The sequence below is a fragment of the Microtus ochrogaster genome, chromosome 10 (assembly GCF_000317375.1).
Source record: "Microtus ochrogaster isolate Prairie Vole_2 chromosome 10, MicOch1.0, whole genome shotgun sequence".
Taxonomy (NCBI): domain Eukaryota; kingdom Metazoa; phylum Chordata; class Mammalia; order Rodentia; family Cricetidae; genus Microtus; species Microtus ochrogaster.
In genome coordinates this window covers 28,720,445-28,736,948 of record NC_022016.1, presented here as the reverse complement: position 1 = coordinate 28,736,948, position 16,504 = coordinate 28,720,445, and the positions used below count along the sequence as shown (strand labels likewise).

Genomic DNA, 16,504 nt, shown 5'->3' with positions numbered 1-16,504 from the left:
GCAAAATGATGTCAGTCCTATGTTCTAAAGGAAAAAAAGAAGGGGAAAGGCATTATTCCATTACCCATGTCAGATGGCTCATAACCACCTATACTACTGACTCAAGGGGATCCAGAGTTTTCTTCTGGCCTCTGGGGTCACCTGTACTCTGAACTCACATGTACATGCTTGTGAACACACACGCACACACACACACGCACACACACACACACACACTTCAAAAATTAAAACAACTTTGACCCAAACTTAGGAATAGCATACTATGAGGAAGTGAATTAATTCTCTACAAGTGTTTCACCATTTAAAGTAATTTAAGAAGAATAAGACAAAAATTCAAAGATGAGCTAAAAAGCTGAAAATGGATAAAAGAGGGATTATGGAGTGAAGAATCTAGAGGACTGGCTGAATATCATTAAAGAACTAATAATAAACTTCAAATGCGAGAACCCCTTGAGATAACCAGAGCAAGAACCGATTTAGAAAAAAGAAGAAATTCAGAACTGAAGAATGGAAAAAATTCTATGCAGCATAGCAGTGTCTTTAGGTGGAAAACCCAGAGGAACACAGGAATGTGTTCAAAGAAATTCCTTTTAAATAAAGGAACTTTCTCTGATTGAAACATAAATTTAATCTTCATATTGAAAGAGAGTGTCCAGTTCAAGGTCATTTGGTTGTGAACACCAACCCAGAGATTGGTCCTTATACTGGGCCTTCATCCTCAGTAATGTAAAGTGGTAGGAGCCACTGGAGAGCATCTAAAAAGTAGTAAAGACAAGGAAATACAATCCCATATCATAACCTCAAAGAATATACAAAGTATCAGAGCACACCAGACTTATGACCTGAGAGGAACAGGCAGCTGTCTTCACACTCAGAAGAAACATGAAGATCACACAGTGTTTGGACCCCTCCTTCACTGCAGTCAAACTAAACGAAACCAGACTCAAACCAGCAGACACATACTGCCTATTGGTCAAGAAGTCCAGTAGGAAGACTGTGTAAAAAGCTCTTGGGTGAACAATTAAATTAATTTTAAGTCTATTTAGTAACTATAAAAGATACATTGGCCAGGCGGTGGTGATGCATGGGAGGCAGAGGCAGGCGGATCTCTGTGAGTTTGAGGCCAGCCTGGTCTACAAGAGCTAGTTCCAGGACAGGCTCCAAAGCTACAGAGAAACCCTGTCTTGAAAAACCAAAAAAAGAAAAAAAAATAAAAACAAGATACGTTGGTAATATAGAAATACTACTAAATATCAGAAAGAGATGGGAGAAAGGACAAGGAGGAGGCTAGGGCTAGGGTCTTTATTAGGATGGGAATATTATAATGTAATATCAAAAGATTTCAAGACTCAAATATGATATCAATAGCTTATTATTTTTAATAATTTTTTCTTAACTCTTTGAAGGCATAAGTCACAAACAATCCCACACCAGTTTGGAACTATGATTAATAGAATGGTTATTTATTTAAGGGGGAAAAACACTTACAGATCACTGCCCCAGACAACAACCCTCTGCATAATCAGGAAGGGAGCCTAGTCGCTGGAAGGGGAGCCCGAAGCCAGAGAGGAGAGCAGTGGCCGCTTTTTTTAAAGAGAGAGAGACCACGCGCCCCAATGGGCTGTATCTCAGCAGCTATTGGCTGAAGGAACAGAAGGAGCTCCCGCAACAACTCTTAACTGTAGATGAGTCTATTAGGAAACTTCTATCAACTTCATTTTTCTTCTTTCTACTTCTTCCAATACTTACTTTAAAAATAGCACATATTGAGAATAATCAAAAATGTTTGGGGATGATTTTTTATAACCTATTTTTTACTTTTCTCCATGACTTGAAATCATCATAATGAGCAAGCATTATACTTAGAAGATCAATAAAGTAATTTTTGTTTAAAAATTAATAGGAAAGATAAAAACAGAGAGCTACTTAAGTTATTCAACAAACTGGTTTTGAGCCTAAAAAGCAAGGTATTATAATTTAATTAGATCTCAGACTTAAGATTTTCTTTGCATTTGGATAGATCTCATCTCCAAGCTCCAGACAAGCACCTCCATTTGATTCTGTAAGCAGAATTTAGCATGCAGAGTAAGTCCCAGCATTTTAAATCACTGATTTGGCTGCTAAATCAACAACATAGATGGGATCCAGGGTTGGAGCCAGAGAAAATAATGAAGGTTTAAGACTGAGCATTAATACATTATTTAAAAAAAAAAAAAGGAAGAGCTTTAACTTTCATAAAGCCATCTTTTGTCCTGTTCCTTCTCTCAATCCCACACCCATTTTGTTTGAGTCGGTTCCTATTTCTTTTGGAAGTGATAGGTAGACTAACAATGAACCAATGGATTCCCTGTGCATGAATGTAAGCTAATGCCTGTGGGTAAAAGGCAGTACCTATAGAAAGAACACTGGCTACTAAACCTTTTTTTTTTTTTTTTTTTTTTTTTTTTTTTTTTTTTTTTTTTGTTTTTCGAGACAGGGTTTCTCTGTGGTTTTGGAGCCTGTCCTGGAACTAGCTCTTGTAGACCAGGCTGGTCTCGAACTCACAGAGATCCGCCTGCCTCTGCCTCCGGAGTGCTGGGATTAAAGGTGTGCGCCACCACCGCCCAGCTGCTACTAAACCTTTTAAAATGACATGCTCATACAGTCGATTGCATAGCAATTCTCCCCTCAAACTCCTCAGAACCGTTAGCACAATACATAGATTTTTCAAAAGGCGCAAAAGCAGGCACATTTTTATGGGTATTTTGTCTTAAGACTCAGAGGGAATAAACATCTTTACACATACTCCCTTAGCATAATAACTGCTATGCAAATGTGAAAAGCAAAATAATTTCCCTCCCAGCAATGTCCACCTCTAATCTCAAAATCTTGTAGATGTATTACAATTGTCAGAGTAATTCGAATCTCAGGTGGAATTAAAGTTGTTGATGAGACAATCTTGCGATACAGATACCACTGTTGATTATCTGGGTGGAGTCAATGTTATCATAAGGGTCCTGTAATTAGAAAAGGAAGGCTAAAAGGCAGTATCACAATGATGCAATAAAAGAGACTCAAGCCTTTGCTTCTAGTTTTGAAGAAGGAAATGGGCACTAGTTAAGGTGCCCATTTTTAGAAGGTGAAAAAGGACATGGTGAAATGTCTAACCTAAAGACATTTGCAGGATTTTATCCCTATTGAGAGCATGGTGGTTTGAATGCGCCAGGGCACCATAGGCTCACATGTTTGAATGTTTGGTCCTAGTCGACATCATTTGGGAAGAATCAGGAGGTGTGGCCTGATTGGAAGAGGTGTATCACCTGGGGTGAACATTCAGGTTTCAAAAATCTGATATTCCAGTCAGTTCTCTCTGTGTCTTGTGGATGTCTCAACATATAAGTTCTATGATAGTTTGAATAGGTATGGCCCCCAGAGACTCATGTGTTTGAATGCTTGGCCCATAGAGAATGCCACTATTAGGAGGTGTGGCCTTGTTGGAGGAAGTGTGTCACTGTGGAGGTGGGCTTTGGCATCTCATATGCTCAAGTCAAGCCTAGTATGACATTTCACTTTCTGCTGCCTGCAAAGCAAGAGGTAGAACTCTCAGTTCCTTCTCAAGCACCATGTTTTCCAGCATGCTGCCAGGCTTCTTGCCATGATGACAGTGTACTAAACCTCTGGAGTAGCTTTTAGCTACTGCTCCCACAACACACCTGCCTGCTGCCTTGCTCCTCACCATGATCATGAATTAAGCTCCAGAAAGTGTAAGGAAGCTCCCAATAAACTCTTTCTTCAAAAAGTTACTTTGAACATAGTGTTTCTTTGCAGCATTCAAAAAGTAACAGAATATATATTGAAATGGGATTTATTCAAATGGATCACAGGGCATGGTCTGAGTGGTCCAAATACAGCTGTCTCCTGATGGGAAGCCTGAAGATTCAGGCGTTGTTCAGTCCAGGAGACCAGATGTCTCAGCAGTCCCAATCTGATGTTATAGTCCCAGGGAAACCTCAGAGAGCTTCCAGTCTTCAATGTTCTTTGGAATCCCAAGAAGTAAGTTCAAATGCCAACTAAGGAATACCTTCACAACAGGATGGATGAACTTGCCAGCAAGAATGAAGACAAGCAGGCAAAAAGCAAAAGCTTCCTTCTTCCGTGTCTTTTTAAATGGACTGTCATCCAGAAGGTATGACCCAAATTTAAGGTGGACCTTCTCACATCAAATGAGCCAGTCAAAAGTCTTTCATATCTGTACTCAGATGATTAGGTTTTAGTTGATTTCAGATGTAGTCAAGTTGACAATCAAGATTAGTCATCACCCTTTTATCTAATTTTTTATGGAAATGCTCTCAAAGACATACCAAGAGGTGTGCACTGTACTAATTTCCCTAGTCTTTCTCAATCCAATCAAACTGACACTCAGGATAGGCTGTCATAGCAAGTAAATGCTACAGGGGAATAAAGGGGAAGAGGATTCTCTAAACAGATTCATGGCTATTTAGTGTCAGGAAAGTTGAGTGGCAAGTCTCAAGTACTGGGACAAGGGATGAGTAAGGGCCATGCATGGGCATATCAAGTAGTTGTAAAAGGATCTATTTAGCAAAGAAAAAGTACCTAGTAACAATTATAACCAAAGTAAAAAAAAATCATTTATTCCAGTTTGAAGCTAAATTAATCCACAGATGCCTCTTACCCAGAGATGGGGGTCTTGTAATAAGATAGAGTTGAATGTGCCCACCAAAGTCTCAGTATTGTGGGATAGTGCTCTTGTACACTGTAAAGATTTGTCACTCATATTAGTTTAATAAAACACTTATTAGCCAGTAGCCAGGCAGGAAGTATAGTAAGAGAGTTCTGTTAAGGAAAGGCAGAGTCAGTTGCCAGCCCAAACACAGAGTAACCAAGATAAGAATATTTTATTGAGAAAAGGTACCAAGCCACATGGCTAAACACAGAAAAGAATTATGGATTAATTTATGTTGTAAGAGCTAGTTAATAATAAGCCTGGGTTAAGAGGCCAAACAGTTTATAATTACTATAAGCCTTCTGTGTGTTTCTTTGGAAATGAACGGCTGGAGTACTGAGTGGGACAGAACCTTCTGTCTATAATTCAGATCTGGTAATATGAGACTCATCTCTATATACTTAGTGATAAATTCCTCTGAGCTTTATTCAGTAGATTTTCCTGGGTAAGAAGGAATTTAAGCAGATAAACATGGGAGGCAGCATTAACACATTACAGATACATTTCTTAGCCCTCATTGCTGGTGAATTTAGGTTCCTCTTCAATTGTTTTTGATACAGCATCTCCATTATGTAGCGCAAGCTGGCTTCAAATGTGTAATCCTCCTGCTTCAGCTTCTAAAGTCCTGAGATTACAAGCATCCACTACATGTTCAATTCCACTGCTGTTTTAGTTTTGTTGTTTTTAACATCTATACAAGAAGACTGGACAAGATGCCATGAACCTTAAAGCCACAATGTTTTAGTCTAGCAAGTGCTCCTGTCTGCAACCATTGTGGAAAGGATTTGTATTGAAGGTGTGGCTTGTTAGGTGGCTCTGTCACATGCTACCTCCTGCTGACATTGTACCATGAGAGGGAATGCATCTATATTTTTCATTGAAAACGCCTACATGGAAAGAAGTCTGTGCACTCAACATGGCGAGATCCACAGAAAGATAGTTCATGCTGCAGGAAACCAAACCCAGAGCCAGAAAGGAAAAGAGACCATAGCAAAGCACATATGCTGGAAATTGAGTACAGAATCTGTAATGAGCGATGTTCAGTGCCCACCACCTCCCTGCCACACCACCACCTGGCAAAGCAAGCAAGGAAACCCCGGGAAAAGCGCTGCAGAAGTTAAATCTAACACACGTCATTACAGAGAAGCAGCTCAGCCCATGGACACAGCTCCAGGGAAGGAATGCAGGACCCTAAATTAAAAACTATGGAATGCTCATCATCACCCACCCCTGCCTTCGCCCCATGGACAAAGGACCCCAGGAAGAACTGAGCAGAGCATGGAAAACCGTACATCATACAGATCCCAAGCAGAACCAACTGTGGAGACAGCAGCAGAAACCTGTTGAAGGACTCTAAAGAAATTGCCAACACAATCCCTGACCCGCTCATAGGTATCTGGATGTCAGGAAGTTTGTGATGGAAATTGGTGCAGTCCCCTGTGCATCAAGCTTATAAAGGACATATGGGACGTGTGCAAGTATCTGCTCCTTCGGCTAACGCTGGGAATGCTGACAAATCATCTTAGTTCTTACAGCCCCAGATATTCTTCTGAATATACATCCAGTTGAAGACAACCCACCAGAAAGGCGGACATGAGATAAAAGGTGCAAAATAAAGTGAGAAAGGGAGAAAATACAAGCAAAAAGACGCATACCACTTCAACAGATGCACAAGATTTATCTAGGACATACACACACACACACACACACACACACACACACACACAATAAGATAGCATTCCACTATGACATCCCCACATGCTTTAAGTGTCTCATCATAACAAAACAAAGATAAACGATTGGAGGGGGGTAATGTTTTCAAGACGTACATTTAAAAAGGATCAAAAAGATAGTTCAGTGGTTAAAAGCACTGACTGCTCTCCCAGAGGTCCTAAGTTCAATTCCCAGCAACCACATGGTGACTCACAACCATCCATAATGAGATCTGGTGCTCTCCTCTGGCTTGCAGGCAGACATGCAGGTAGAACACTGTATACATAATAAGTAATTAAATCTTTTTCTTTTAAAAAATGTATCAAAGAGAAAATTCAAATAAATTACTTAATTCAGTACCTAAACAAGAAAGTGATCAAAGTGGGTGAAAGACAGTAAATCACAGAAAAATAGATAAATAAAATGTACTGGGGAAGAGTCAGCAGTGAAATTGACATGGTAGGAAAAAAAAAGGAATCCATTTTGGCTCAGTTTGCAAGCATTTGGGTTTGTAGGAACTGAGATAAAATCAAATGACTTAAATAATCTTTTCAATAAAATTCTAGAAGTCTATAGATTGGCAGTATGTCCCACCTACAGAAAAAGACACAGAAGCACAGGAAGTATTTCATACCCTAAATAGACCTGACCAGAAAAGAACATTTCCACAATGTATCAGTCAAGGTATCAAAAACAGGGCCCAAAGGAGTGGCCCCACATGAAGTTAAGAGCATTTGGTGATTTCCCAAAGGGCAGGAGTTCAATTCCCAGCACCTAGATGATGCTAGAAACTACCCTCAATTCCAGTTCCAGAGACTCTGACTCTCTTCTGGTCTGCACAGGCACTCATGCATATGGAACACACACACACACACACACACACACACACACACACACACACACACACTCACACACACACGTAACATCCAAAAAATAAAATAAAATCTTAAAAATAACTTTAAAAATCTCAAAAATATAAAGAGCTAGAGAGATGACTCAGTTGTTAAGAGCACTGGTTGCTTTTGCAAATGGCTCAGATTCAGTTCTCAGCTTAGTAGTTTTCAATCATCTGTAACTCTAGTTCCAGGGATCTAGTACCCACTTCTATCCTCTGAGGGCACCAAATGCACACATAGTGCACACACATGCAAACATACAGCCAAAATATTCATACAAATAAAATAAAAAAAATTTTAATCACACATATACACATATATGAAGCCCAGAAACAATAATATAATCTATAAGAGAAAACATGCTAAATAATCCTATGGACTATATTGTCTTAGTTTTTCTTTTATTCTAGAGACTCCTGACATTTACAGAGGCAGAAGAACCAGAATAACATTAGCTCTGCCATCAGCAACCCTAAAAGCCCAGAAATCTTGGAATCACAGATTGAAAATCCTGAAAGTATGAAACAATCCAACAAAATCATACCACCCAGCAGTTATCTGTTAAAATGGATGGAGAAGATCGTTTCAAACACTCACAAGTGTGATGGATCCTCTTGATTGTCAACTTGACCATATTTGTGATCAACTAGAACCAGAGTAGCTGGTCTCTCCTGTGAAGAACTTTCTTGACTGGATCATTTGAAATGAGATGACTCACATCTGGGCCACACCTGGTGGGAGTCCGCCTACAAGGTCATGAAAAAGAAGCTTTTGCTTTTTGTCTGCTTGCCCTTACTCTTGCTAATATGTTCATCTATCCTGCTGCTGAGGCATTTCTTTGCTGGTATTAGAACCTGCTTCTTGGAATTTCCAATACTGTAGACTGCAGACCGATTGAGACATTCATCCTCATGGACCAAACAGTGACCAGGTCTTGTCCTTTCCATCCAGAGACAGCTATTATGGAACGAGCTGAACAGCAATGTGTGTGTGTATGAGTGTGTGTGTGTGTGTGTGTGTGTGTGTGTGTACATATATATTATATATATGCATATTTGCTGTCAGTTCTATTCCTTTAAAGAACTCTGACTAATACAATAAGACACTCATGACATCTAAGCCAGCACGTAGAAAATACTTAAAGGAATACTGTACACAGAAGAAGAATATAACAGTTTCATCCATGAGAATACAAGAAAGAGTGCATTAGATAAACACAGGAAAAGAGGAGAGAAGAAAGGAAGCAAATAGAATGCATACAGAATTACCAGGAGTTGTAGTCATCCACCACACACATATAAGAAAAAAAATAACTAAAAAGAAAATAAAAAATCCAAAATAAAACTTGGTGCTACTTTTAAGCATTTGTTTCCAAGCTTTAAATAAAATCCCTAAAAGACTTAAGTGATTAAATAACTATTCAGATCACTCAGCTAGATAGTAGTAAGGCTGGAGCTCAAATAAAATTACGATTGATTAAAAAGTTTACTTCCCTATTTATGGCACTATTCTGGTATATAGTAGTATATACCTGGTATATATGGTAATCACCTGGTATAAAGTGACAAGACTGCAAAAATGCCTTTGACCAATTAAATACTCAGGGTATTACAGACTAAGAACATTAGGACAATGGCAAGGAAGAGAAGAAATTGGACATCTGGTTTATTCACAGCAATTACACTGGAGAGTAGCTACAAGACAGCCATGTTTGGCTAACACCTGTGAAGGAATGAGGGGCCATCCTAGTCATCCCTGTGCTCATCTGGGTGACATCATTGTCGCTACAGCACATCTCCAGATCTGCTCCATGTCTGATCATTCTGTGTACACAGGCAAGTGCTTTATTTTAGCAAAACAAGCAAATGAAAAATAATCCATCTCATCTGTTTTTTGTGATTACTCATGTATCTTACTAGATTAGACTCTAGTCAACGTTTGGACATCTCCCTATGTCCAATCTAAGCTTAGAAGACCGATTTGTGAACATTGCTGTAAAGCTACTACTCCCTAAAATTCTGATTCAGGCCCTGAACACAATTCTTAAAGAGAATGTTGAAATTTGTTTGGCGCTATGGCAGTAAACTGGAGTAATGGATGACCTAAACAAGCACTATTTTTCATAGTGAATTAATTTAATATTCCAATATGAATACACTTCAAAGTGAATACAACTCTGCCCTCAGTCTGCTCACTTAAGAATAAAAGAAAAGCTAAGCCTGGTGGTCCATACCCACACTCCTAACATTCTGGACATTGGGGTAGGAAGATCAAAAGTTCAAGGCCAGCCTGGGTTATAGAGGAAAGAAAAAGAAAGGGGAATGGTATGTGGATTCACATTCTGGTTAAATTTTAGGAAAATTAGTCAATATATGTTTACTTCCCAATCCAGTCATTTGAGCAGGTCATCTAAGCCCACTAGTCCATGGCTGTCAGTGGACTGTCACCCCTTTTGTCCCCTGGCTGTCGATGGACTGTTACCCCCACTAGTCCCCTGGCCATAGGTATGTTTTCAGGGTCTTTCACCCAGAATTTTCTACAGTGGCTGACATTCCAGGCCATACAAACAGTCTGAGCAGGTTGCATTTGCAAGCAGAAAACCTGCCACAGCAGCAGAGACCTCTGTTTAAGTTTCAAGCTACAGAATATGCAGCTAAATATGTCAAAAGTAAAAAGGAATGTCTTTTTTTTTTCCTTCACATATATCAAAAAGTCTAAGGACAGGAAATCCAGACCCTATATATGCCCTCAGAGACATCAGATACCCAAACAGTTCGTCTCTTTCTTCACCATCTTACAGAGATTGAATTTCCATTTACTTATTTATTGGTTTTTCCAGACAGGTTTCTCTATGTCATAGCCTCTGGCTTGTCCGGGAGCCAGACTGTCCTTGAACTCACAACGATCTACCTGCCTCTGCCTCCTGAGAGCAGTGATTAAATGCGTGTGCCACTACCACCTGGCTGGCTTTCCTTTTATACTAGAGCTTCTTAATTGCAAGATAGCTCCCCGTCCAGACATCACATACCAATCCAGGCAGGAAGATGGGAATTGGATAAACAGAGAGGACACAGTAGGCATGATGCTCATTCCTTCATTAGGAAGGCAAAAATATTTCCAGATGACCCCCAGCAAATATGGACTTAATGTGTGTCAGACTCTGCTAAACAGCCATTACATGCTGCAAAGAAAACTGGGAAATTAAATATTCAATTTTCCAGTCACTGAATGAGGGTTACGATGAGGGAGGAGAAAGTTGAGAAATCACGTTGAGTTAGCCAAATTATAATGTCTGTCTCAACAAGCTGACGTTTTACTAGGCAGTGTGTTTTCACACTTCATATCATTAAATCATCACAACTGTGGGAGCTGGTCTTTGTTCTTTTAATTTTATTAAAGTGGCAAGTGTAATCTAGAGTGGTTAAGAAAATTGCTCCAGGAACCCAGCTCACAGGCACCGGCTTCAGTTTCTATAGGACTCAAGAAACAGTGCTCACGTGGGTAGAAGAAACATAATAGCACGCAAACAAGTGCTTTCCCAAGGGTCCAGCTTTGAGCTCCCCAGAGACAGCGTGCAGGCCTGGCTTTCTATCCTTACACGCTGGTCCTGTGCTTACTTGGAGACAAACAAGGTCACTTGGGACTCACCTTCTATTCCATTAGCCACCAACGACGCTCTCATGACTCCCAACATGCCCCTCTTGGGGAGAGATTTATGGACAGTGAATTACTCAATACCTAGCCTCTATATGCTCCAGACTTGATTTGCTTTTATTGATCATAATGTAGCCCTTGATGTCTGCCAAAGAAACTAGTTTGCCCTCTGTTTTTCGCTGCCATAGACAGAGAAGAGCCTTAAATGAATCACACTAATCATGTTAGGAAAAACAGAAAATGAAACCCATGGCCTTGTTCAAAATATCAAGTAGCTTCTTTTCAAAGCTGTAATATCACCATACAGATATTATAGAATAAGCCCGATGCTTTTGCGAGGGTAAACAATCACACAGGATTGTAGGGCTTTTTTAAATTACTGTGTCTCTGTGATCTGCTACGAGCGCAGCTTAGTTGATTCTGTGAGCTGTGTTCTTGTGGTGAGCTTGACCCCAGCTCCTACAACCCCCATCTCCTCTGCTATTCTTTGCATTTCTTTATTTGTTTGTTGTTTTCTCAAGAGTTTCTCCGTAGCTTTAAAGCATGTTCTGGAACTTGCTCTGTAGACCAGACTGGCCTCAAACTCATAGAGATTCTCCTGTGCGCCACCACTGCCTGGCCTCCTCTGCTATTCTTACAAGTAATAATATACATCCATTTTCTAGCTCCACTCCTAATTATTTTGTAAATAGATGTAAATAAACTCTATAACAAAGCAAGAAGGCCGGGCAATGATGGTGCATGCCTTTAATCCCAGCACTGGGGAGGCAGAGGCAGGCGGATCTCTGTGAGTTCAAGACCAGCCTGGTCTACAGACAGGCTCCAAAAGCCACAGAGAAACCCTGTCTCAAAAAAAAAAACAAAAAAAAAAAAAAGCAAGAAGAAATGTATGAAAACAAGAATTGCATATGCCCCTAAAAGAAGCAAGTAAGGCAAGTTAGGGCTAGAGATTTTTTTAATTATTTAAATTTATTTTTATTTTCTGAACATAGATTTTCGCCTGCATGTATGTTTGTGTGAGGGTGTTGGGTCCCCTGGAACTGGAGTTACAGACAGTTGTGAACTGTCATGTGGGTGCTGGGAATCGAACCCCGGGTCCTATTTGGAAGAACAGTCAGAAGCTTAACCTAGGAGCCAGTTCTACAGTCCTGAGAGATGGTTTTGAAGTTAAGAGTACTAGTTCTTTTTGTAGAGGACCTGAGTTCTGTTTCCGGCATTTGTGGTTGGGGGTGGGAGCACTCACAACCACCTGTAACTCCAGTTCAAGGGGATCAGCTCGCCTGGACTCTGAATACACCCCCATGCATGGGCAAATGCAAATGAGCACGCAGGGGGCGATAACACTCACAAATACAGGTTAAATCAATCTTTCTTTTTAATGGGCAACTTAGTTAGGACTGATGGCGCAAACCTGAAGTCTAAGCACTTGGAAGGTAAAGGCAAGATGATATGGGGTTCAAGACCAGCTTGGGCTCCATGAGATAGAGAAAAGAGCAACTTGCATAAAAATAATTATTTTATTAATTTAATATAATTCTTATTCACTAAGGTATATCTCTAAGGACTTCATCTAGGCAAACTTTATTAAGTGTGTGCTACTGTTAGTCAATAAATTAATTGAACAATTTATTTTTATTTCTCAATAATTACCACTGATCTTGTCCCTCCCCAGCCCACCACTTCTCTATTCTTGCCACTATATTTAATTATTGGAAATGCCAAAGTCTGGCACTAGTTTCAAAGCAAATGATGAAATTGGGGGGTGAAACCCGTGAAAGCAATTGGAGGAGCAGCTGGGTTTTGGAATTGGATGCATGCTTGTGATGCCAGAATTTGCGAGGCAGAAAATTCAGGTGAGTTTGAGGCCAGCCTGGACTACAGGTTGAGTTTGAGACTAGCTTAAACTACATAGGGAGCTCTTGTTTCAAAGTTTGTTTTTAAGTTTATGTTGGAAGCGTTTAGACTTCTCTTTCTGCATGGACCAGAGCCTTTTTGAAGAGTGGCGTAGAATTTTCAATGATTTTCCTGTGGACTGGAATCAACCGAAAAACCCATGAGCACAAAATTTAAGTGATTATTAAGTAAATGGCTGACCTAAAGAAAAGGGGAGCCGCTTCATTAGCCATACGTGTTGTTTCTCTCAGCTTCTCGCCTTCTCTTGGCTACTGTTAAGGAATCCGTGATCAAAACAAGGAGGACATTTACTCAGAGACAGAGAAGTGGCGGCTCCCTAAACTCTAATAACCAGGAATAGATTCTCTCTAGCGCTTCTGCAGACGGTGCTCAGGGTGTTTACAAGGTGCTTTGACGCCTCATCAAGAGCATGCAGCTTCACAGTGAGTTAGACATGGAAAGTTGAGTGCCAAACAGAAGTCTATTTGTTCAGCCAAGGAAAATCAAAGTACCCACGACTTTCCAGTAAGTGACAACCGGGGTCTGCAAATGGGGTCTTTGGAACCATTCACAAAATTGAAAGAAGAGAAAAATAGCTGCTGGGGATGTTTTGCGCGTGGCGGGGGCAGGTGGGAGGCTCCAGACTGGCCCGCGTCCGCACCTGGCAAGAGTGCCCGAAGCACACCTGCGGGGCAGTGTCCCCGGACGCACTCCCCCCGAACCCCACCTCCGGCTGCCGGCCTGGGTTCCTGGGGGGGGGGGGGACGGCTAGAGGGGCGCAGAAGTGCTGGCTGGAGCAGCTTCTGAGCAGCCGCTCGCCTCCAGGGGGCCTGGGCGCCCGAGTTCCGCGGAGCACAGCCAGCGCGGGCCGGCGCCTCCCAGAGGCGCACCGAGTCGGCCGTGCGCTGCGAGGACAGGTGCAAAGATGGGCTCGCTAACTCCCGCTGTCTCCGCTAGCCGTTGCACCCCCTCTTGCCCTCTTCTTAGTGTCTTCTTCGTGTTTGGATCCGTTCGCTTTTCGTTATGCGTTGCGCCGAAAATGACTCGATGGTTTCCCTACTTAATTGAACGCTGACTGCAGAAAATGCCTTATAGGGAGTTGGATTAAGAGGGAGGAAGGAGGGTGTGTGGTGTGTGTGTGTGTGTGTGTGTGTGTGTGTGTGTGTGTGAGAGAGAGAGAGAGAGAGAGAGAGAGAGAGAGAGAGAGAGAGAGAGAGAGAAGCGAGCAGGGGGCTTCTATCTTCAGGACAGACAGAATGATCCATACTGTCATTAACAGTTTTGACCCACCCAGACCCCACCCTTCGGTTGCATCCATCACAGTCACTACAAAGGGGCCGCGCTGTCTCACAGCTTGCCCTGTTCCTGGGGCTCTCAGGCTGGCTTAATGAGGTGCACCCAGTCGGAGCTATTGTGCAGCGCGATCGAGACAGGAGCAAGACTACAAGGATCCTAGCAGCTGCTCGAAGCAGCCGTGGCTGCAGCAGCCGCTAAGCCCAGACCTCAAGTGGATGGATGACTCTGGAAGTGTTTTCCTGAAGGAACCCGCCAGGCTTTGGAAGACTGTGGCAGGGTTAGTGAACTTAGATGGGGCTTTCCTGTGGTGCGCTTGAACTGGCTGGAGGCAAAAGAGCGGTCACTCGGGTAATCGCGGGGGTGCTGGGGGCGGGGGTGGTACTGGCGGTTTAAAGCCAGTCGGTCAAAAGGCGGCTAGGATCAATTTCCCCTCCAACCACTCAACTCTCCCTCTTACCTTTTGTTAGCTTGGCTTTCCCACCCCCTGCTCCTCCTCCCTGGTCTGGTCTGAACCTTGCATTTTGCTCAGGGGTTTGATTGTTCACTGAAATGTAATTCTGATTGGTGAATGCTCTCTCTTTTTGTTGTTGTTGTGATTACTAGAGATTACCTTAGTCCTGCCTTCCCAGTTCTGCGCCCAGCAAAAGCAGTTTTGAAAAATTAAGTGCAAAAAACATGACAAAGCAATATGAGATTGCTGTGGTAAGTGAACTTTTAAACCAAAAATTATCATTCTGATATACTCTGTCTGTGGGTGGCGTAAAAAGGATCCACACACAAAGGGTTGGGGGCTAGAGAGAGGGGGTGATTAAATGGACAAACAAAACCCACTATTTCTGATTTATTTGTTTACCAGGTTTTTTTTTTCTCTTTTTCTTTCTCTCTCCTGGCAATGGTCAACAGACAAGTTCTGTTCTTTATTTGATAGTATTGGGTTGGCAATGGCCTTGAGGCATTTAAAGTGGGTGAGAGTTGACAGTCAGTAGGGGATGGGGTCCCCACCCTCCGGAACTAGGATATTGTCTGTTTCCCAAAGAACCCTGACACTCTGATTTCCTGAACTTACCAGAGTTCTCTGGGGCCTTCCCTATAACTAACAGAAAAAGAACAATAGCATCCTGCTCAGCCCCTGAGGCTACCCTGTCTCCTCCCAAGAGTGCAGCCCTCACTCTCCCTCAGGTAGCAACAAGAGAGGTCTTCATTCTTAGACAGATTTTGCATCCTGAATTGAGAACCACAAAATGCATATGAAGAGCTGTGGATTTAAAAGGTTCCGGAGGCCTTCTGTATCCCTTCCTTGCATATAGCAATGTTTCCTGTCCCACCTCCTTTAGGGGGGGAAATGTACGAATCCTTTCAACACCTTCTGAGTCGCTTTCATTTATTTTAAATTGGAAGTATATTCCAGGGAAGGATTCCTCAGTTTTACCGTTCTATCTCATTCATTTTCTGAGAATGGCTATGCAATATGGTATTTGTGGTGTAGCCAAGTTAACAAAGTCCCGTAAAGGGCTCAACTCTGAAGAATTCTAAACTCTGGCTGGACCTTATCCTATGGGAGAGAAGCGTTAGTGCACAGCAGTCTTGACTTATTATTATTTTATTTTGTGGAGCCAGTTGCTGTTTTACGTATTTAGGGTTTTTGCCATGGGAATGACTGAGATGTCCTACACTGCACACAGTCTGAAAAGGGAAGGTCATCCGAGTTCTCAAAGCTGAATGGTGTTAGAAACCAAAAATGCCCCTTGAAAGGAATTAGTTCTTGTTTTGTTGAGCCTCTGAACTTTAATTTCTATGTGTGTTGACTTGATTGCATTCCTATGATTCTCATGATGCAGTCTAAATTTTTTTTTCAGTAATTATAAACTCCCTGTGAACCTAGAAACTTGAAAAAATACTTTTAAAGTGTTTTATGGTACAGATGAATAGTTTGCACATGTCTTTAATAACTATTTTAACAAATGACATTTTGCTTATTCTACATACAGTTCCTGTAACTTCCCAGTACGTTTCATAGGAAAGAGCTCCAAATTCAGCTTTCCAAGTCATCAGTGCTGCTGTTTTCAGTTAGAGTTTCCAAACCCAGTAGCCAGTTAGAGTACTTCCTGGGTCGATTTAAAAAAAATCAGTTCAGGTCTGTAAAAAATGTAGAGAATAAGTCTCAGAAGTTTAGAATTCAGTATTTTATGTTTGGAGTAGCAGGACCTCAATAGGGAAGCTTGCTTTTCTACGCAGTTGGTGCTGGGCCATAGCCAGTTAGCAGTGTTCTTAGACTATAGACAGCTGGCTAGCAGTGTTCTTAGAGACAGACAGACAGACAGACAGACAG

General features: G+C 41.6%; 1 protein-coding gene across 1 annotated transcript in view; it reads left to right on the top strand.

The window, feature by feature from the left end:
- Positions 1-14,396: 14,396 nt before the first annotated feature.
- Elavl2 (ELAV like RNA binding protein 2) overlaps positions 14,397-16,504 on the top strand; it is a 157,694-nt gene continuing 155,586 nt past the window's right edge. The window contains exons 1-2 of the mRNA XM_013348257.2: positions 14,397-14,452; positions 14,779-14,877. The gene's annotated coding sequence lies outside the window, so the exon portion shown is untranslated. The remainder of the gene's footprint in view (positions 14,453-14,778; positions 14,878-16,504) is intronic.